This window comes from Meleagris gallopavo, chromosome 10 (assembly GCF_000146605.3).
Source record: "Meleagris gallopavo isolate NT-WF06-2002-E0010 breed Aviagen turkey brand Nicholas breeding stock chromosome 10, Turkey_5.1, whole genome shotgun sequence".
NCBI classification, from domain to species: Eukaryota; Metazoa; Chordata; class Aves; order Galliformes; family Phasianidae; genus Meleagris; species Meleagris gallopavo.
In genome coordinates, this window is record NC_015020.2 from 1,245,681 (window position 1) to 1,269,639 (window position 23,959).

The window sequence follows — 23,959 nt, forward strand, 5'->3', positions numbered from 1 at the left end:
AGCAAAGCAGAAACCGAGTCTCCTAGCGTATATGTGTGTTATTATTGTTACAACACTACCTTAGTCTCTTTAAAATACTGCAAAGATATGTTGTGCAAGGAGAAAACATGTAACATATAAGAGTAGCAGGATTTGTTTTTCTTTTGCATCCTTTCTCTATGTGCTGTCAAAATGTATGTTCTTTGCTTTGAATATGTTTCTCTATTAAAGTGTGGTTTGATAGTTTCTATTTGAATGTGTCTTTACTCCTATTTTTTTTTTCTTTTGTGAACATACTAAAACTAAAAATTGGGACAGATGTACCTTTATTTACACGAAAACAAACCCATATAATCTTCATGTGCTATTTTTGCTTCACGGTCACATTGAAGTGGTAAAATATCTTCTTTTATATTATCAAAGTGGTAAAATATCCTCACATATATATATGTAAACCTTCAACAAACTTGAAAATTATAAATCTGTGTAGTTATGTATTCAACTGACAGAGAGCAGTTTCTTTTTAAACTACCTAGAGTCATAAAAAAGAATTACATTAAGGCAGCAGGACCATTATTAGAGCTCTATCATTATCAAGTCCCACTTCAGGTGTTCATTCCCACTGCAGTTCTGTGACAAATTAGTAATCCTAATAGGTGCTCATATAGTAACTGACATGATGGCAGATTCCTTATTCCTGCACCTATAAGGCAAGAGCATATCATGGGGTTAACAATCACGTTGACTTCCCATGAGTAATAAGATGAATAGACCGTTACATTTCTGCGTGTAGTAGTTTATTGAACAGAGAGGATATTAGAAGATACTTCTCTTTAGGCTGGGACAGTAAAGCTCCTCTTTTCCCGTTGTTAAATTTTTTTCCCCGGGGTACATAAAATGGACTTACAGAAATGATAGGTTACCTCTTGCTGTTCTTGGCCTCCAAAGAAATACAAAGACAATGAGAATAAATCCCTCTACATCTCTTTCATCTCTATTCTGGAAAACATGCAAACAAAAACAAACAGACAAAATAACATCCACATTATTTTCTATTGACGACATCATTTTAAGATATTCACTACTGTTGTGAATGGGAAATTGTATTAAAAAGTCAGTCTGACTCTGTCAGAGCAGTGGTCCACTTAAGTTTAATATTGAACTACTAAGGTCAACTTGATTTCTACATGTGTCAAGATTAAGTCAGGAGTAATTAACATGTCCTTTAATGGAAAGTTCAAAATTCTCAAAGGAAAACGAAAGAAAATGTGAGCATTGATAAGGATAAATGTTGAAGTGCTTAGGAGACAAGATGGGGGGTGGGAAGGTGGGAAACAATGATAAAAAGATTAAAAAAACCACAGAGGTGACTGTCTTTACCCTGAATTAATCACTTCTGACTTCCAATATCCTGTCTGCTCTATAAACTGTAACTAGAAACGTAGCATTCCACTTTCCTTATTACATATGGGAAATCAATGTAATTGCCTGTCCCACTAAACATTGTTAGCATAAACACAAGAGTAAGGGATTTGCTATTTTAGCAATTGACATATGAGTACTCTTCAGAAATTAGTGCTTATCTGTCACAAATTTCAGATAGGGAAAATAAGTATGAGGCATTGCATAAGATAAGGACTGAATTTCATCCCTTGCATGATCATCATTGCTTACTAGCTTCATAGGAGATTTTTATAGATTTTTTCAGGTTGGAAATTCCAGTCTCAGCTTTGAGATTTTGCTGCTGGGATTTTGGATTTTGTTATACTTGTGAAGATAATCCCCCTAAAAATGTGCTTCTTCAAATCTGAACATTTCTGCCTCTCATGTACCAAATAATGAACAGAGAAATGGATGATCCAAAGCAGTGCTTTGCATCCACAGCACCACATCTGTGTGGGGTGATTTAGAATGTCCAGATAATGCTGTAGTCCCCAAAGACATTCTAATTGATTACGTATCATGAATGATTATTTTCTGAATAACACACTGGCAAGTAGTTGCCTTTAAAAACCTATTATTCTGAAGACAAAATATCAGTTATTATTAAAAAGTCAGGGGGCAATTTACATGAGATGAATGGATCTCACCATCCACCACCTAACCTCTTATCCTTTCAACTTCTTTGCTGAAAATCAGAGCACGGGAGAGAGGTCATATTAATTCTTCCGGTTTGGGTTATTTTTACTGTTATAGGCTGCTAAGAAATCTTCATAATATGAGAACTTATGGATGCTAAGATAATTTCATTCATTCTCTTTAGTGGCTTAAAAGGTATAGGCAAGGGCTGAGACCACAAATCCATTCATCAATTTCAGTGATGACATCCTTCATATAGAGAGACATGGTTGTCTCCATTCAACAGTTCTGCTATAAACATTCAGAAATGACACTGGTGTGACTTCTGTGTCTCCTAGAGTTATTTAATAAACTTTATCTATTGTCTATACAACTGCTTTAAATGTGTGAGTAGCAGGGGACTTCGTTTATTTGGCTTTTAAACTAATGCAGCTTGTATCTAATTCACCTCTGAAATTCCTTTATGCCTTTAAAATCTTCATCTGAAATACTTTGGACTATCGATCTGCATTCCTGCAAAGTCTCCTTTTCCTACAGAAATGGAAAAATCTTGGAGAAAGAACTGTGCATGAGGTGTTTCTACACTGCTTCAATATGACTGGTTTTGTCAGAAGGAGAGGTTCAGAAGAAGAAGGTTCACAAATGATGAACAGGTCTTCTTCTATCCTGAGAAATAGAAGCAAAAATGAAACTAAAGAAATACTGCTGGAAACATCTATAAACAACATGAGAATATTGTTTAGAAAACATGTCCCTTAAAAAAACTTGTGAGTTACATATTCTAAATAAGATTCAGAAGCCTGATTCTTTATAATGAAGTGGGTTTTTTGTTTGTTTGTTTTATTTGGTTGTCTTTTTGCTTGTTTTTTAAGTAGCTTACCTGGGAGAAATCATGACAATGTTTATATTTAGGGAGAATTCCAGAATAATGATACTCCAGCTAACCACCTTTTATCAGCAAAAATTGTGTTATTCGCTGTGCTTGCACTCTAGCAGGTTTATAGTACAATTTATTATTTAAAACTTTTTTGGTAACTAGTTGTTTGTCACTATTGGCCTCTATTTTCTTTATTTAGCCATTTTAGTATGAGGGTGTGGTTTATGGATATTCTTTCCTTCAGTAAGAAGTTTATTAACTATTCTGAATTATATCATCATTCCAAACTAGTAGAATTGTTAAAATTTAATAACTCATCAAATTAATCTGCTATTTCACTACCCACTTTATAAATTAACCATATGCTCTTTTTTTTTTTTCTTTTTTCTTTTTTTTTTCTGTTGTCCACATAACCACTGATGAAAAGAATTGCACCTCGGATCTATTTTAAGGCTACTTTTTCTTAAAATGATTTTATAAAAGAAGCTGGAGAGTATCCTATATCCACAAAAATATTTTTTTTAAATGATGTTCTAAAAACGCTAAAGCTAAACACAAATATAACTCTCTCAACTCTCTTCAAAATAAAATAGAGATGAGAAAAGAGAAAAGATCAAGGGCACAAATCAATGAATTGTAGTGGTAGAACTTTTGTAGCCAGCAGAGGGTTGCTATACGTATAAACTGGAAAAAGATTATGATGTAATTAATATTGATTTGCCTTGAACCTCAACATAAGCAAACTAACTTGGCAGAACCAGCAACAATGCACAGTCATTTTGGGATGCTGTAATAGTACTAATAGAATGAGCAGCTGTAAGAATTCTTCTAACACATCTGTATGTGAGTGTATATATATATGTGTGTGTGTATATATATATATATATTTATATATACAAGGTAGCATATAACCTCAAAGAAGATAACAGGGATTGGTGTCATAGTTGCACAAATACGATTCAGGGAAATGAGTACAATCACCAAAGTCTGTAAGCTCAGAGCAAGAAATGCAGAGTGGCAGATAAGATGTCTGGTGGAAACAGGATAATCCAGCAGAAAAAGGGAAAAGAGGCAAACCCTGGCAAAACAAGAGGAAATCGTGAGATATGTCCAATTCAGTGAACTATGTCAAGGCAACGGAGACCACTCCAGTCTCAGAGCATCCTTGTTTAAGAAAAGTGAAGACTAAGGGAGCATCTTTACTAGGGTATACTTCTTGTTCTGAAATTCCTCTGTGCCTAAATATCTTTCAGGATATGATATAGACTCTGGTAGGTATTTTAAAGGGAATGGGAAAAAGCAGAGCTTTTTCATTCAATTTAATATCATGTTCTTGTTATACAGGCTTAGAATTACATGTTTAAAATTGATGTGCTTTACTTTTTTTGCTGTCATCAGAGTTTATAAAGATTCTGATTTTGCCCTTTCTATGACAGAACATTACATCTGAAAATAAATCCAGCAGGATGGTTTCTACTGTGTTGGCAGGTCAAGCTATTTCTTCTCCAGATATACCTTTTGGCCTACTTACTTACACACTTCTGATCCAGTCTCATTGAAAGTGACCTGTAATTGAGTGCATCAGCTTGAATTAAAGAAATGCATATCAGGGCATCATATCTAAATTAATTTCCTGACTTTGCATTTAGTCTTCTCTGTGCTACCAATTATGAAAATGAAAGCTAGGGCACACGCATACTGGAAAAAAGGAGTTTGACAAGGTTGCAAATCTGCTAAATTAAGGACATCTTGCCAGTTGCCAGTGCTTGAGGGCACTTGCGTACAATGCGTTGGGGCTGGAACGAATTCTGAAGCTGTACAAAATGTCTCTTAAATAGACATAAATTCAAGCCTTGACCTTGCAATATTCTATCTTTTGGTGACATCACTAGGCAGAGTAGCACACCTTTGCAGGAAATGGAAAAGTAAAAAGACATCCATTACATATCCTGGCACTAATCACTGAAACATCTCTATTCATATATGTGTTTTGTTCTGCCAACTCTGGTAATGTCTGAGGGCGTTTTTCCAGAGACATTTGATGTGTAGCCTTGATAGCAATATTGATAATTTAGTACTATTTCAGTAATAAAGATACTATGGTGCCACAGTATGCTTAATGCAAAGGCTTTGAATTAAGCAAACAACAAAAGCCACTGGAGCTTCCAGGTTCTATGTGAGCTTCTCTTCGCCTGCCAGAAGATTTGTTTTCCAAAAAGTCAACTGTTAACGGTATTTATAAAAACATTGTAAATGTCTACTCAGTTATGACTCAACTTATGGGCATGGCTTTTCAGACTCAGACCATGGATGGCAGAAACTGAAGATCAGATCAGCTACTTGTATTTGAAGAAAAAGTCCACAGAGATCTGTTCTGAGGGTACATTTCTTTGAGAAACGGCAACTATAAGCTTAGATGTAATGCCTGCTTTGTTGATCTGAATCTCATGACTCTCAAGTGTAACAAGAAGTGTCAAGTCTTGCCCAAGTCAAGTCATGCTTCCAGCATGCCACCCAGCCAGGAAGCAGCCTGGCAGAAAAAAGACCTCAAGGTTCTGATGGACAAAGTTGAACACGCGCTAGCAATGTGCCCTTGCCACCAAGAAAGCTAATGGTATCCTGGGCTGCAAGTAGGCTTGCCAGTGTATCAAAGCAGGTGGTACTTTCACTTCAGCATTCGTGAGGACAAACCTGACCTACTCTGTCCACTTCTAGCCTGTGCAGTATGAGAGACATGATCATACTGGAGACAATCCAATGAAGGGTCACAAAGATGTTTAAGGGAGTAAAGCAGCTCTCCTATGATGAGAGCTGGAACAGACCAGCCTAGAGAAGAGAAAACTCAGGTCAATAAGTACTTGAAGGAAGGGTGCAGTCAGGCATTTTTCAGTGGTGCCAGATGCCAAGACAAGAGTCAATGGGCACAAACTGGGGCAAAAGAGGTTCTGTCTTTGAAGAATGCCAGCTGCAGGCTTGGTTGTAATATTCTCTTTGCTGCTGTGAGTCTCATGCAGTTCTGCAAGCAAATGTGTGGGAAACACTTTTTCACTGTCAGGATGACCATACACTGGCAAATGTTGTCCAGAGAGGTTGTGGAATCTCTCCATCCTTGGAAATGTTCAAAAGAAGCCTGCATGTGGTCTTAGGCAATTTGCTGTGAGTGGCTCTTCTTGAAAACCAGTTGATCTTCTGATGTCCCTTCCAATCTTAACCATTCTATTTGTCTGTGCTCGAGACATTTCCTAATAAGTTTCCTAAATCTGTGGGAAAAAATAGAGTAATTTCAATATTAAAATATTTAGGACATGAGAAATAATAACTGCTTAAAACTGCAAATGTATATGTGAAATGATAACCACTCAAAACTCTTATCAGCAGTTGATTCATCCCATTACGAGGTGTACTTGCAACCTGTGTTTTCTCCACTCAGGTCTTTGTGTGACTGACAATTCTGTGAACTCAGCAGGTTTGAGCAATGGCTAACATACTATTTGTTTCAAGAAACAAATCATGTAAATCATATCTTGTGGCTAAAAGCTTTAGAGATCAACAGAAGATTCTCACTTCCTCTTTAATGGAAAATTTTAAATTACTTGAGTCATTTTTTAAATCATTTAATAAAATATTAGGCAGAGGAGTGATTACAAGTGTTTGATAGTGCTTCAGTGATCACTCTTATTGTTAGAAATAGAAATTATTTGTATTGTGCTCTGCTAAATCATGCTGCCTTTTCAGATTTTGTGGATGAATACAAATATGCTTTTATCTCCTAATATAACCTCAAAAAAATCTTTGTGAATGCCACATAGATATTTTGAACAAGAGAAGTAAAGTGTTAAATTGTTTATGCTTCTAAGACTTAAGTATACAAAAAAGAAACCAAAGGAACATTGAATGTTTTCAAACTTGCTTTCTCTGCTACTTTAAAAACCTTACAGACTTGAGAGATAGGCCTGTGCAAACAACATGCAGTTCCAGAAAATCAAGAACAAGGTGCTGCACCTGGATTGGAGCAATCCCAAGCATGAATGAAGATTTGGTGGAGAATGGATTGACACCAGCCCTGAGGAGAAGGACTTAGGGCTCTTGATTGACAAAAAACTCAACATGAGCTGTCAATGTGTGTTTGGATGATCTTGGAGTTCTTTTCCAACCTTGGTGATTCTATGATTCTATGCATCCTGGGCTGCATCAAAACAGATGTGGACAGCAGGGTGAGGGAAAGGAGTATCCACTTCTGATCTGCTCTCATGAGATGTCATCTGGAGTACTGCATCCAGGCCTGGGGCCCCCAACACAAGAAAGATGTGAAGCTGAGACAGCTGAAGCTGTTCATCCTAGAAAAAGAAGGCTCTAAGGAAGTGCTATGGTGGCCTTTCAGTGCCTAAAGGGAACCTACAGTAAAGGTGGGGAGGGACTCTCTGTCAGGGAGTGCACTGACAGGACATGGGGTCCTTTGAAGTAAGAAGGTAGGTTTAGATTGGATGTTAGGAAGATATTCCTTACTCTGAGGGTGATGAGGTTGCCCAGAGAAGCAGTGGATGCTCCATCTCTGGAAATGTACAAGACCATATTGGATAGGTCTATGGACAACCTGGTCTAGTGAGTGTAGATGTCCCTGCCTATGGCAATGAGGTCAAACCAATATCCATTCCAACCCTAACTATTCTATGATTCTATAACACATGCACATATTCGTATTTCACAAAAATAAACATATAATTATATACTTATGTATGTGTATGTAAACTAACACTTCCATGCATTTTTAATTTCTGTATGCAGTGATGGTGTTTTTCTGCATTGATTACTTAGCTTTCACAGAATCACAGAATTGTAGGGGTTGGAAGGGACCTCTAGAGATCATCGAGACCAACCCCCTGCCAAAGCAGGTTCCCTACACCAGGTCGCACAGGTAGGCGTCCAGGCGAGACTTGAATATCTCCAGAGAAGGAGACTCCACAACCTCCCTGGGCAGCCTGTTCCAGTGCTCCGTCACCCTCACCGTGAAGAAGTTCTTACGCACATTCGTGCGAAACTTCCTATGCTGCAGCTTATGTCCGTTTCCCCTCGTCCTGTCTCCACGTACCACTGAAAAGAGACTGGCCTCACCACTATGGCCGCCACACCTCAGATATTTATAAACCTGGATCAGGTCCCCTCTCAGTCTTCTTTTCTCAAGGCTAAACAGACCCAGTTTACTTAGCCTTTCTTCATAGGGGAGATGCTCCAGGCCCTTCACCATCTTTGTGGCCCTCCGCTGGACTCTTTCCAAGAGATCCCTGTCTTTTTGTACTGGGGAGCCCAGAACTGGACACAGTACTCCAGATGAGGCCTTACCAGGGCAGAGTAGAGGGGGAGGATCACCTCCCTCCACCTGCTGGACACGTTCTTCTTAATGCACCCCAGAATGCCATTGGCCTTTTTGGCCACGAGGGCACACTGCTGGCTCATGGCCAACCTGTCGTCCACCAGGACGCCCAGGTCCCTCTCTGCAGAGCTCCTCTCCAGCAGCTCATCCCCCAGCCTGTATTGGTGCATGCAATTATTCCTCCCTAGGTGTAAGACCCTACACTTGCTTGTGTTGAAAAATAAATATCAATAAACAGATTTTTTAATAAACATTGAATTCATCAATATTAAATTAAATATACAAACTGTTGGTGTCTTGGCCTCTAAACAAACAAGGCAGAATGCGAAGACACATCCTCTCCAACTGACAGATTTCTGTGTTGAGATCACGCAGCATGTGTGGGATCAGGCCTAGCCAGCATGGGTTCACGAAGGGCAGGTCCTGCTTCACCAACCTGATCTTCTATGATCTAGTGTCTGGTAGATGAGGGAAAGGCTGTTGATGTAGTCTACCTAGACTTCAGCAAAGCCTTTGGCACTGTCTCCCACAGCATTCTCCTGCAGAAGCTCGTGGCTTGGACAGATATACTCTTGGCTGGGTAAGGAACTGGCTGGAAGGCTGGGCCCAGACAGTGGTGGTGAATGGAGCTAAATCCAGCTGGTGGCCTATCACGAGTGGTGTTCCCCAGGGGTCGGTGCTGGGGTTGTCCTTTTCAATATCTTCACTGATGACCTCTGAGAGGGCATTGAGCGCACCCTCAGTAAGTTTGCAGATGGCACCAAGTTGGCTGGAAGTGTCGATCTGCCAGGAGGTTGTGAGGCCCTACACAGGGATCTGGACAGGCTGGAGAGCTGGGCTGAAGCCAGTGGGGTGAGGTTCAACAAGACCAAATGCCGGGTCCTGCACTTTGGCCACAAAAAACCCCAAGCAACACTGAGGCTTGGGGCAGAATGGCTGGAAGACTGTGTAGAGGAAATGGACTTGGGGGTGTTGATTGATGCTTGGCTGAACTTGAGCCAGCAGTGTGCCTGGGTGTCCAAGAAGGCCAATGGCATCCTGGCTTGTATCAGAAACGGTGTTGCCAGCAGGAACAGGGCAGTGATTGTCCCCCTGTACTCAGCTCTGGTGAGGCCGCATCTCAATACTGTGTGCAGTTTTGGGCCCCTCACTACAAGAAAGACATTGGGGCCCTGGAACGTGTTCAAAGGAGGGCAACAAAGCTGATGAGGGGTCTGGAGCACAGGCCTGATGAGGAGCAGCTGAAGGAGCTGGGATTGTTCAGTCCGGAGAAGAGGAGGCTCAGGGGAGACCTCATTGCTCTCTATAACTACCTGAAGGGAGGTTGCAGTGAGCTGGGGGTCAGCCTCTTCTCTCGTGTAACAGTGACAGAACTAGAGGGAATGGCTTCAAACTGCACCAGGGTACGTTAGGAAATACTGCTTTTCTGAAAGAGTGGTCAGGCAGTGGAACGGGCTGCCCAGGGAGGTGGTGGAGTCACAGACCCTGGAGGTGTTTAAAAAACGTTTGGATTTTGTGTTGAGGGACATGGTTTAGTGAGAACTATTGGTGATAGGTGGATGATTGGACTGGATGACCTTGTAGGTCTTTTCCAACGTTGGTGTTTCTGTGATTTTGTGATTCTGCGATCTGCAGAAAAATATTTTTGTTCACTTATTTACTACTAATTTATACATTAGTGTTTATTTATTTATTTTTAATTTGACTGAAGGTTATTCTCTCTAAATTAGATTCAGTTACCAGTGTTTTCCCCAACTTCTGGTCTTGTGGCTGATCTCCAAAATACTGATTCAAAATATTTGCTCAGTCCTTGGTCTGGGCACTCTTAACTCCCTTTGCCAAGTATTCAGCAACACAGAGTAACATCATCATTTCACTGAACAATCAGTCTTGCTTGCCCTGAAATGAATACATAAAGTTCGCTTAAAAAACAGAAATGCTTTATAAAATTTACTGGATATTTACATTTGAAGAGAAGAATTGAAATGTCGTGTAAAAGAAGTTTACTCTGAAGAATTAGCTTTAGGTAATTTTGCAATTTCATTTACCAGATGCTTTAAGTTAACAGTCAAATCATTTGTCTCATCTTTCTCTCTTCTCTGACTTTATACACATGCACACACTCATATGCTATTGCTTACAGAAAGCAAAGTGAGGTAATAAGCATTATTCTATAGAGCGTTTATTAATCTGTGTACCATTCTGTAACAAAACAACATATAATGATTTTGTACATCTGGTCTACACATAAAAACAACAGTTTTTGAACTTGTCTTATAATCTGTAGCATGATCATTCAATAGCTAATACAGATGCACTGTCATTTGTTTTGTGGGATTTTGCCCAGCTCTTGTTTCCATGATGATGTGACTACCTACTACTTTGATGCAGCCATGTCAAAAGAGAATGATAATATGTATCTGATGATCATATCCTTTAATTATTGGGCACTATTAATGGTACAACAATTTCAGGCATAATTAATTATGAATGGAACAGTTGCGGTGAAGAAGAATATGGAAACCCTACCTGAGGAAATGCAGATGACAATTTGTTATTTTCATCCAAGAAAACCAAAAGCTGAGAGAAGATGTGGTTGCTCTTCATAAATGCAATAGTTAGAAGATGGCTGCTGGAGAAGAAGAGTGATCTCCCCTGAACTGAAAACAATGGCATAAAGACAAGAAATTAATTAGCAATGAATAAATTTATATTAAAACCTAGAAGGTTTCAAATAATTAGAGCAGTTATAAAACTATAAAAGAATTGAATAAAACTATGAAAGAATTGAACAGAATCAGGGGAATATAGGTGTGTGTTTATATTAATTTAGCCAGTTTATTAAGAGATTGAGTGATGTGGCCAGATTGTACAGGGGATTGCTCAGGGGAGATGCTACTGCTCTCTACAACTTCCTGAAATGAGGTTGTAGCAAGGTAGGGGTCAGCCTCTTCTCACAGGTAACAGTGATAGAACCAGAGAAAATGGCCTTAATTGCATCAGGGGAGGTTCATTAAGGAAAGTTTACTCTCAGAAAATGTGGTGTGGTAGTGGGGCAGGCTGTCCAGGGAAGTGGTGGAGTCACCTGTCCATGAAGGTGTTCAAGAAAAGGGGGGATGTGGCACTGAGGGACATGGTTTAGTGAGTGTGGTGATGACGAAGTGATGGTTGGACTAGATGATCTTAGTGGTCAACCTTAATGACTCTATGATTGTATGATTTTAATGAGTAAGAAATGCCATTTCAGTGCCACGTAAAATACTGACACATTTACTACTGTGCATACAGGTCTTATCGGAATGCTAACTTACCTGCAGATGTGTTTACAGGATACAAAGCTTCTTTTTTTCCCTCCTAGAGGCACTTGATTTTATGTATAGAATGTCTGTTTGTAATGAGAGAATCTATGTTTAATCATTTCCTAGCTTTGTTTTACAGACATAGGCTTTGTCTTTGATTACTTGGTAACACACTTATAAACATGTAAATAATTTCCTAGAATAGGAAGGTCATTTGTACCACAAGTAAGTGAAACAAATAAGTTTTGACATGCAAATCTAACTCATAAATCAGTATGCCTCTCCTGTAGGCATGTGATCAAAGGGGTTACCTCACCCTTTTTGTAAACGCTCAATGCCTCTATAGACAAAATAATTAAGTAATTATATAGCAGAATAACTTTAAGGAATTTCTTTCTGAATCACTTTTAGAGTACTAACGTTTCTTTGTATCGTGAAAATTCTTCAATATATCTTATACTGAATAGAAGAAAGAAACCATTGTAATTTCTGTAAGAAAGTATGTTATTTCACATCTATTTCATTCAACATTAATACTATTGATATTGAGGCACACTTTTCAAAAATTTTGGTGCCATAGATCTGTACTGTCACATGCAATATTCATTTTTATTCATGCAGAAGATTCTCAAGTAAATAAGTAGTAAACATTAGCAACAAAAAAAATGTATATATGTTACTTATCAGCCTAGATTTCTTTTTTGACAGGAACAAAATTATTTTAACAAGGCATAGTTTTTCCCAATCTCTGTGATGATATAATCTTTGAGGGATGATCCTGTGTTGTATGCTGATTTCACGAAGAAATGTGTCAGAAGTTTGTACTGAAAGTACAATCCTTTCTGGTACTGACCGAATGGTTCATGTCTTCAGCTGCCAGTGTGCTGTTGTGCTCAGTATTTTCGAATTTCAAACCTCTGAATTCCATTCAGTGTATGTTATGTCAGCTTGAAGAATAATAGAAATACCTTAGCCTTTTTGATAAAATATCTTATGTTAAATGAAAAGGATAAATATGCAAAGTTCTGGGTTATAGATTTATTTTTTTTAGCTTTTAAATCTAAGCCAACATCTTTTTAGTAACTCACTCTTTTAGTGTGGTTTCCATGCCACAAGTTTTTATCATAGAATCGTAGAATGGCTTGGGCTGGAAGGGACCTCAAGGATCACGAATCTCCAACCCTCCTGCCACATGCAGGACCACCAACCTCCACATTTCATAGCAGCCCAGGCTGCCCAGGACCCCATCCAACCTGGCCTTGAACACCTCCAGGGATGGACGGGGCATCCACAGCCTCTCTGGGCAGCTGTTCCACCACTCTCATAGCCCACAAGTTGACATAATGCCAAATATGAATTGTTTTGTTTTGTTTTGGTCTAGATGAACTGCAGGTCATAAGAACATCCCATTTCTGGTCATATAATTGAAATTTACACACCAAATTTCTCTTAAAACTGTTTTATATATTAGTATATTAAAATCTTCCTTGATAAAGTAGCCAAAATATTGTTTAAAGGAACTCTTTTTTTCCTTTTGGAAATCTTCCTGAATCAACAAATGAAATAGAAGATGCTGAAAGTTATCCAGGTGATCACAGTTCCTGATATCCATGTTGCTTTGGGGCATGGACAGGCTTTGAATACTGAAAGTTGTTGTACTGCTTCTGCTTTCTTAACCTCAGTAGTTAATGTTTATCAGGTAAATGCTGCATGAATGTCGAATAACCACAAGTCCTTGGGATCTATTCCAACGTGGCATAGCCATTTACAATCAACAATTTTGTAGTTCCATTAAATATTTTGTTTGTAATTAGCATATACCAAAAACTCTTCCGTAGGCTAATGCTAAGTGTAGTGTGGGTGCAAGCTTGCAAAGTCAAATCTATCCCTGCTGTCCTCTTCTGGGGACTGATTATGGTGAAAGATACCCATCTGACTTTCTCTTTGTCTGCTTTCACTATGTCTATGTATTTTCATTCTGCAGCAGTATAAGTATGCATCCTGCATCCTAACATAGTGTTTATTGAACTGTGTATTGAGAAACCACAAAGAGCACCTCAATTTTGTCTTGGCATTTCACTTGGTTCAGACTTTCCAACAAAATGTTAGTCTTACAGAAAAGCATATTGCAGATCTGGCCTCATGTAGTTGTTAAAGACAATCTGGCACACTGATAGGAGTATTTTGGCCTGCTGTCCTAGCTAAATCCCCAGTGAGATAATTACATTCTCTTACTCTGGATATCTTTGCCGACACTAAAATTTCTTTATTTCTCCTCATAAACCGTTGTGGAGAAGTGTGGTGTGATGGTAAGGAGCCTGGCAGATGTCGCACATAATGTATTATCCATAAAAATGCTATCAGCCTCTTTGGTTTGAGGTAAATTATGCACTCCTAAATTTACAGTGTATACTGAACATATGCATAAAAAGTGTCTCAACCCAGATAAAAATATTACACTATCAAGGAGCTTCTCTAATATAAAGGGAGAAAAGCCCTGGAGAATCTCTCTCCCTGGAAAATATAATAAGAGTAATAAAAAATTGCTGAGAATAACTTTGTTAGATAGAAATTTGTATAAATAGTAGAATTTCATGCAACCACCTTCTACTCCCCAAAATTTGCTAAACAAGTTAAAAAGAACTTTTATTTTACGTACTATGAAAAAAATAACTGCAACTAGGAAATAGCATTTAGGAATATGCTATTATTACATACAGGTATCTTATTTATTCAAAGTTATAAATGAGAATGAATACTTAGTTACTGCTGCAGGGCAGTTCTCATAAACAAGTGTCTTCTACACACAGAAGGTAGAGACAGTTTATTTGTGTTCCCAAGCTAACATCAACCCTTTCTCATGTGCCTGGCTGTGATCTGTATTTTTCCAGACAAATCTGAGATTTTTTTTTCTATTTCCTATATGTTAGCATTAGAAGAAGAGTTTAAGGTACATCTGAGTACAGATGCTCTGAAAACAATCAGAAAGACACCTGTGGACTCTGAGCATTTGTGCATGAGACCACAACCATAAACATGAGAGCACAGAGAGAAAGCAAAGAAATTTATTTCAATAAATCTAAATGCATTTCCCCAAAAGTTATTTGCAGAGCTGGGTGAAAAAATCTAGTAAAGTTTTGTCATAAATTATTCTTGGAAATGGGCTTCTATAAGGCCATTGTACATCACTGCTGAAGAATAAATCTAGACGTCAGAATTGAACCCAATCTAGATGGAGCTCTGTTGCACACTAAGTACTAGGCTCTAAACAAATATATGTCTACAGATGACTAGTAGTAATACTGCTACAGACATTAGAATATTTCTAAAGCATAGGTACAATTTCCCCTTCAGTAAGAAGGGAAAAGCTCCCTTGCAATAAGATGTCCCCTTCACATTCTTTGACAAGGATAATCCTTGATCCACAGCTCTAATATGGCACTGGTATTGACCTTGGTGCACGTGTAACTGTGACCTCTCTAAGCTTCAAAATTCACACAAAGGATTTGCTGAGTTATTGCAGGGAGAAATAGTGTTTGATCTCCTTCACTGTCTCTGAAGGAATTACAGTGATTATATCCTTCTTGGTGGTAATACACCAGGAGAAATGCAGAGTAATGAGTGGAGAGTGGACTTGCTAGCACCTGTCAAGTTAAAAGTCTTCAGGAACTACATGCTTAAGCCAGTATTTCAGAAGGGTCAAAATCAAGCTGTGACAATTCAATCAAGTGTAGGAAAGAGTGTGAATGTGTCACGGCAGCAAGATTTCCTTTTCTTTTCTGTTTAATAAATTCAAGGCCATGAATGAACAATAAACCCACCATCTCTTAGTGGAATTAATGGCATCTATTAGCTTTAAAAAACACAGGTGATCTACCCTGAACTTAAGAAAGTATTGATTGTGCTTTCTCCCAAGATAAATGATTTTCAGGAAAGTTAATAATTTCTAATATTTGACACTGTACTACACTTTCTTATAATCATCATAATTCAAACAGCCGGGCCTTTAGCACCTCCAGGGATGGGGCATCCACAGCTTCTCCAGGCAGCCTGTGCCAGGGCCTCACTGGCCTCTGAGTAAAGAATTTCCTGCTAACATCTAACCTAAATCTCCCCACTTCTAGTTTAAAGCCATTTCTCCTTCTCCTATCACTATAAGATTTGTAAAATGTTGTTCTTACTCCTGTTTATAAGCTACTTTCAAGTACTGGAAAGCTGCAATCACCTCTTCCTGGAGCCCTCTCTTCTCCAAGCTGATTAAGCCCAGCTGTCCCATCATTTCTCCATAGAAGAGTTGCTCCCTCCCTCTGAAAATCTTCGTGGCCCTCCTCTGAGCCCACTCCAACAACTCTACATCCTTCTTATACTGGGGCCTCAGGGCTGAACACAGAACTCGAGATGGGGCCACACAAGGGCGTACCTGAGAGGACAGTCACCTCCCTCTTTTTGCTGGCAGCCCTGGTTACCACTGGTCTTCTGGTTAACATAGTTTCTATGTCAACAATAATGTTTTGAGTGCAGTTGTGTGCTGTTCTCAAGCCTATCTTCTCTCTTGTCTCCCATATATTCCTTTGCCTGTTATTGCAGAAGCACATTTCTAGTAAAGAACTGTTCCTAAAATTTTTATTGGGTTACCAGGGGTTGAGAAAAATCAGAATAAGTGGAAGTGCTTAATAATTCTGTGGAGCCAAGAACTGTCCCAGTTTCACTTTTCATTCTGCAGTAATGGTTTCCAGAGGAAATTCTGAAAAACACTTTCAGACAAGATAAAACATATGCAGAATTTCCATAAGTTGCTTCAGGAACCCTGCTATTGTCATATACTAAATATTACAGATTACTTTTATGCACTAGCTACTATGCACTCCCCAGCTGAGGAGTAATGATTTAAATGAAGATAAACTATGGTATAACTTCAAATACAGCCAGTAAAAGTGTGGGCTATGGGAGAAATCTACAGCTTAAAAACAAACCAACCAACCAACCAAACAAACAAAAAATTAAAAAAAGCACAACAAAAATTAGACATGTTTTAAACTGGGGACATTCTGAAAGAAAAATTAGTTTTCTGTACAAGTACATATCTTAATATTTTAGTATATAGAGAAGTATCAGTAAAAAATGTTATTGCCATCTTACCCACATGGCATTTAATTGCAGATTTTTTTATTTTGTCATATTGTTAGTTAAATATTGATTGGTTTAAAGATGTACAAAAACATTGGTACTTTCTTTCCTAATTAGGATTATAACTTCTCCACATGCCAACAGATATGATTCTAACTAAAATAACTGTACAAGTGGAGATGTAAAAAGTTTTAAATAATACATCATATTGCACCTCAATAATGATTTATAAGTTAGAAGTAGTAGAGTAGCTGTACTGTTCATATCTCTGCCCACATTTTTCCCTATTGGGAATGAAATGAGAGAGCTTGATAGCTTATATTTATTTTAGAGCTCTGTTTTCCAGTTTGCCACGAGTAAGTTTTCTTATAACAGCAAGAAAATGTCCAGTTACAGATTCCTCACTGCCAATAGCAATGTTCTTGGGATTGAAGATTCTCATGTTCTGACTGAGAAGCTGCATGCTATCTGTGGCATATTAAATTGTTTCGCAATTGAGAAATATTTGTAATTAATATTTGGTGTATGTGCTCCATGGATGAAGAAGAAATTCCTATTTTCATCACTTTTTCTCAATTTTTGATCAACATTAATTTGATGTTAAGATCTGGTTTTCCATATCATACTGCTGTAAGAGATATCATCTTGATTTCTGCTGACTGTTCTCCGATTAGTGAGTTTAATATGCAACTTTTCTCCCTCATCTAAAAGTTAAATTTCTACTCAGAAAATATTTACTCTTCCTTCAGCCTTCATCTTAAATGCCACAGTGTCATTCTACTGCAGTCAAATGACATCTTTTAAAATATTTCTCTTTATCTTTTTACTGTCATGTTTTTATTATGCTAAAAATAAGATACTTCTTTCATCTTCTAAGGACTAGCCCTAGTGAGTTAGTACTCCTTCTACTTGATTAGTACTGCTAAGGTGACCATCAGTATTTTTTACTATTTTTAGGGAAATACATATAAATGGTTTATTTTATATATATTAATGTATGTGTATATACAACATTATAAATACACAAATACACTAGGCTCATGGTCCTGTAAGTTAATAAGGAATATGTACTTTTTAATCCCGCAGAAGGATACATAAGGCATATCTGAATCTTAATTTATCCCTCAGTTTTCTCTTTGAGAATGTTTTGCATAAATTTCCACATAAGAATTCACACTTCATAAAGGCTTTTCCAAGTTCTTAATGGGGAAATAATTTGTTTCAGTGCCACTGTTTAATCACATATTAATGGATGCAAAGAATATTTTATGTGTTTTTTTTTCTTTGTATCTTGTAGATTACTACTAAGTCAACTAATCTGATTCAGAGAAGTGGAATTTTCTTTGAATATCATGTATTGCAAAGGATTACATTACATGAGTTTCAAGGAAGGTGGAAATGCAAACTGCATTTTTGTATTAATAAAGAGATGTTAATTCCTCTGACTTGAGGTGATTAGCATGAGTCTTTTCAAGTTCTGTGAGTATATTAATTTTAAGAACATGGATGATCTCATACAGATTATTAAAAAGGTGCAAATATTTCCAGTACAATTATTCTACATCTGTTTAGAGCACCATGAATTTGAGAGTTCTCATTTATTTAGAGTTTTAATATTCAATTTTGAGTTATTTTATTTGTTTTTAAAAATTATAGTACACTTTCATAGATGAATTTGCATATAGATCCCCGAGACCATACAAAGAATTTGAAGTAAGATACAATCAAAGCATCACAAACGAATCCCTTGGAACAGCCTGTGAAAACTTAAAACCAGATTAATTCTGTTTGCAGATATTGTTGTAGGTTAAAAGTTTATTGACATTTTAAATCCTGATTTCATATAATAATTCTAAAATGTAGTATTGTCTGTTTAGTTTTAAAATACGTTGCAGTGAACTCTGCTGGAATTGTAATTAACTTCTCTTAGTAGCGATGAGCTACTAAAGTGGATTGGAGAAATTAAATTAAAAAAATTGTAATGCTTCAGGGTATTTAATTTTTATCTTTACCTGTACTTATTCCACTGAAAAGAAAAATTTCTCCTAGGTATAAATATGAATTATAAAAGATGGCCTCATATTATTTAAGATAAATCAGATTATTTTAAGTGTATACTTTTGTTTGGTGTATTTTGAATCCAGAGACTCCAATTTTCATTGGACTGAAGTTACAAAAATCAAACACGTATAAAACACTTGATAAATCTGTTCAAATGAATACGTATATAATGGAAAACGGGGACTGAAAGAAGGCTCTAGGATAAAGGGAAGTTTGCTATGAAATAGTTAAGAATCCTGATCTAAGACACACTTCTCATCTTTTAGAGAAGCCATTTACAAACCTTAAAGTAAAAAGCTAAGACTAGTTTGAAAACAGTGCAGTAGAGACAAAAATAATATGGAAAATACTGGAAAACAGTACAACTATTCCAGTTTCAACTCGAAGTATGACACCTTTTTTGTTGGTGGGTTGTGTTTTGTTTGTTTGTTTGTTTTTGCTGTTGTTGGTTTGTTTTTACTAAACAGTCATTGGAGTTATCTGTAGTTTGCAGCAGGGAATGTCAATGTCTGGTAAAATCAAGGAGTTATGTAGCAAAGAGAAACATTCAAGCCAATACAGATCTGCTACATGGTCACATGTATCACGTGTTAACACACAGTGTGTTAACTGATCTTAGAGAATTTTGTATTTGGAACAAATACAGATATTGCTCTTTTCAGCATTTGCACTGAAGACACTTCAATTCAAAATGAGTGGTTACTTATAATTTGATCATTTGCTCATTTCATTAATTAGATTGAAAAGAAGGCTTTTTTAGCAATTTCATTATTGTTCAAAATTATTAATCTTCTTCACAGTATCTCTGTGCAAATTTCTTCAAATACAAAAGCACTGAAAGCATTATAGAAATACTGAAGCATTTCTCAGCATTCTTACATTAAATACGTGAAACAATATCTGAAGTTTGAGTATAGAACATGACAAAAGGCACATACTGCCTACATTTTCATTAGTGTGGCATTGGTGTCATTTTGGTAATATATTTGAGTGGTACTGTGCTCAACGAGGTTCAATTTGTAATTTCTGTTTAAAAAGAAAGTAGTATTTGTATATTTATTTATTTATTTATTTGCTCCTTATCTTTTCCGTGCATTACTCTCACTCCTACTTTGGTCTTAGAAAGGTGATCTTGGGTTCTGTTAAACTTCTTAGAAAGAAGAATGTCAGCATGAGTTCTCTTAAACTAGAGTGATTCAATAGAGCAGGGGCCATGAGATCAGTACACGCTGATAAAGCAAGAACAAAATGCCTTTGTAAAACTAAAACTGGACTGTCACTCTCTTAGCAGTGATATGCAATAAACACTTGAAACGGAATTACAAAATGTTTGAGGATGGAAGGGAGCTTTGGAAGATATCTGATATAATTCACGTTTTTTACCTGAAGATACACAATTAGTTCTATGGTGCACCATTTCACAATTTTGGCTAGGCTCTTGAGGAACTACACTACACTTTCACCTAATCTGTTTATTGTTCAACAACTTTTGGCTTGCTCCTTTTAATTAAGAAAGGATAAATCTGACCAGGTAATAATAATACATAGAATTTCCTACTAAGTTTCAGTCTGGAATAAATTCATATACTTTCTGCTTACTGCTATTTGCAAATAAGTTCACAGCCATATTGCCAACTGAGTTCCCACAGTCTGTTTTATGTACATAGCAAAGTTTCTCGGGTACTCTATAAAACATTATCAGAAAATATTTATGAATTCTTGCAAAATTTTCCAAAGTCTTACGCAAGAGGTTTTATCAACCAACAAAATCAATTATGTATGCCCTAATATTGATGGATGATCGACCCACTGAACACTGGTCATGGAAGTCCAGTTAATGTTACCTCACAAATAAAAGGTTTTCAGTGGGCTGAAATAAGATCATAATTTCTTCTTCTTCTATTACTATTATTGTTTTAATTCAAATTTGAAATGTATAATTTGCTTCTCCAAAGTATCTTTAATTTTATTTTAATATTTCTATTTTTATATCTGGCAGCACATGTTAAGACAACGTGATATGTTGAGATGCTATCCTGAGCTTTGAAAACTAGTCGGGCTGTATACATTGCAATGTGGTACTACTGTTGTTAAAAGTATTTTCTTAAACATGGCTGAAATTACATGTGACATCATACACTTTATAAGACAAAAAATATGAAAAGTCCAGGAAGAAATAAATAAAATATACTACTAACCTTCTTGCTTTTAAATGATTAAAGGGGTAGTTTATAACTACAAGTCCAGAAACTCAAGCTGCAGGAAAAGATAGGGATAGTGGTGGAAAATGCAATAAATCTTATCCATGTGAGAAAAACGAAAACAAAAACACAAAAATACTTTTAAAAACTGTTGTCTTTCCTTTAAAGGATTTACCTATTACATGGATGACAGAAGAATGAAAAACAGATACATTAGCTTCTCCAACTTTGTCCTTTCTAGGCAGACTGATAAAAAGGTAAACGATTGTGACAGATATCTGTAACAAGAAAGTGAAATAATTAATTGCACTTGTATTACAGACAGATAGAAGATAAAGACATTTATTATATTCAAGACATTTTCTTGGAAGTAGTACAGATGTATTTCTTTTTATATTTGCATACAGGACCCTGAGCACACACCATTATTAACCTGGATTTAACTGCACTGAGCTGACAGTGGAAAGGACAGCTGGACTGCAGGATAAGGTACCTTGTTGCACCCAGTTCCAATTTACAAGAAAAAAAAAAAAGAAGAATTTTAGGGCCAAAAAAAAAAAAAAAAAGACTATCCAGATGCTGTACCTATCCAGGTGCCTCAGCCATCAGCACAAGAAGATTTGTACAAAGGCTGGGGAGATGGAAGAAGCAAAGCCAAAAAAGACAGGGACACACAAGGGCAAGACTATCAAGGGTGCAAGGGTAGTCTCATCTCCAGTCTTTCTCCTATTAAGGAGGGGAAAAGAAGATATCAACTGCAGAGAGTAAACTATGTTCTTCTATGCTATTCATTCAAACAGTAGGCATGTGTTTATTTTAAGGATGTAGCTCAAGATGGGGAAACAGTGGAAAGTAATTATTTTCCAGCTGGGAAATGTTAGGCTGACCTCAAGTAGCTGCAGAATGAACATAATATGCAATAAGACTTAATACCATCATAACCATAACATTACAAAAACTCACTCATCTTTTGCTCTGGAGACTGAATTAAAGACTGCTTTATTGCAAATGATTTGCCATATCTATACATGAGAGATGCCTGCAGTTTAAACCATTATATTCAAAGTCTACTGAGTCAGAACAAACTTCCTTTTTATTGTGGTTGGCAATATACAGAAAATGGAGGGAGAAAAAATACTATGAGACAATTTTTTCTCTCTTTTCCTCTCTTTTCTGAACTAGCTCACGCTGTCCACAGATCACTGGCATTGTTGTTCATAAAATGGCATTCTTTCTCAGGATTCTGCTTAAAAATAGTTACTTTGGCTGTTGAATTGCAAAGAATATTGGCAATGTTACTGTCTAAAATTTCAAGACACCTCTCTCTTTCACCGCTAAGATGATAAATAAATAGAATAGGCTGAAAACCAAACAAGAAAAATTGGGCAGACCTGTGTGGTGTGGAGACTGCTGAAAAGGCAGAAGTCTGCCCTCAGTTTTCTATGCATATTAATCTTCACTGTTAGTTTAATCTTAAATAATTCAATTTCAGAACAGTATTTCTTCTCCTTCTGAGAAGCTCAATAATGCCAGGCGTTTTCACTTCATCCTCTTTGAACATTTAAAGTCTATAAAACATCACTGTCTTATTAAGACAAGTATTAATAGATAGGAAGACAGAAGAGACCCACTTGAATTTTAGGAGAACTCATTTTCTTCAAAGTTTTGTTGTTGTTCTATTAGCAGTGGAGTAGCTCATTTTGAATTAAAGCTGTAGCAAGAAACTCTTCTTTAAACAAAGGCCATACAGCATGATACAATAGTTTACATTTCATTTTACCTTATTTTTTCTCATTACTGTTCTTCTGCTACCTATATAACAATGCATGGCTGAATTAACATACAGTGTAAATAATGTCAAATATTGAAGATATATGATGAAGAGCTCATAATTAGAAAAACATTCCTTTGAAAATTTACATTTCTGCATACAAAATGAAGATGATGTACAAGCCAGCTTGGAAATTAAACACATTTTTCCTGTACTCTGGGATAGTCATTCAACAGTTAGGTGTCTGTACAAAAGGGAGAGATACGGTTTATATACATTTTCTTCTTTTTCTTCTCTAGAACATTCTTCATTTTATTAAATGAGATTTTCATTATTATGCATTCTGATTCCATCAAAAATAAAAGAAAGATGAATTAAGAGATGTTAATTATATGCACTGTGCTTACAGTCACTAAAACTTTCTGTCTGGGCTTGGTAAAGAATGCATTGACACAAATCAACAACACTTTGTGAAGAGTTTTTACATTCAAAAGCATTCATAGAATCATAGAAACACAAGGGTTGGAAAAGCCCTCCAAGAACATCCACCTATTTCCCCACTAAACCATGTCCATCAGTACATCTAAGTGTTTCTTTAACACTTGCAAGGTTGGTGACTCTACCACCTCTGTAACAGCATGATCCAATGCCCGACCATTCCTCCGGAGAATAAATTTTTCCTAACATCCAACCAGAATCTCCCCTGGCACATGTTTCTGCTGTCTGTCTATTATCTTGAGATCCTTTACCTCTGTGTAGCTCACCAGCCTCTCTTTCCCAAGCCTGCAAGAACACACGGAGTTGTTTTGATTTAAGTGCAGTACTCAGAACCTGGTTTTGTTGAATCTCATCCTGTAGGCCTCAGTCCCACAATCCAGCCTGTCCAGATCCGTCTATAATGCCTTCCTACCCTCAGGCAGTTCAATCTTCCTCCCAGCTAGGTGTCACCTGCAAACTTACTGAAGGTGCACTCTATTCTCTCATCTAAATCATCAATAAAGATATTAATCAAATTTGGCCCCAGTACTGACCTGTGAGGAACACTACTTATTATCAGCTGGCAGTAGAATCACAGAATCACAGAATCACAGAATGGCCAGGGTTGGAAGGGACCTCAAGGATCATGAATCTCCAACCCCCCCTGCTACATGCAGGGCCACCAGCCTCCACATTTAATACCAGACCAGGCTGCCC

General features: G+C 37.1%; 1 long non-coding RNA gene across 1 annotated transcript; it reads right to left on the reverse strand.

Moving 5' to 3' along the window:
- Window positions 1-10,006: 10,006 nt before the first annotated feature.
- On the reverse strand, window positions 10,007-21,269 carry LOC109369182. Its single transcript, XR_004160834.1, has 4 exons — window positions 21,170-21,269; window positions 11,618-11,691; window positions 10,836-10,966; window positions 10,007-10,205 (listed from the first exon to the last, which is right to left on the reverse strand). It is a non-coding gene; the product is annotated as an uncharacterized LOC109369182 (long non-coding RNA).
- Window positions 21,270-23,959: the final 2,690 nt, after the last annotated feature.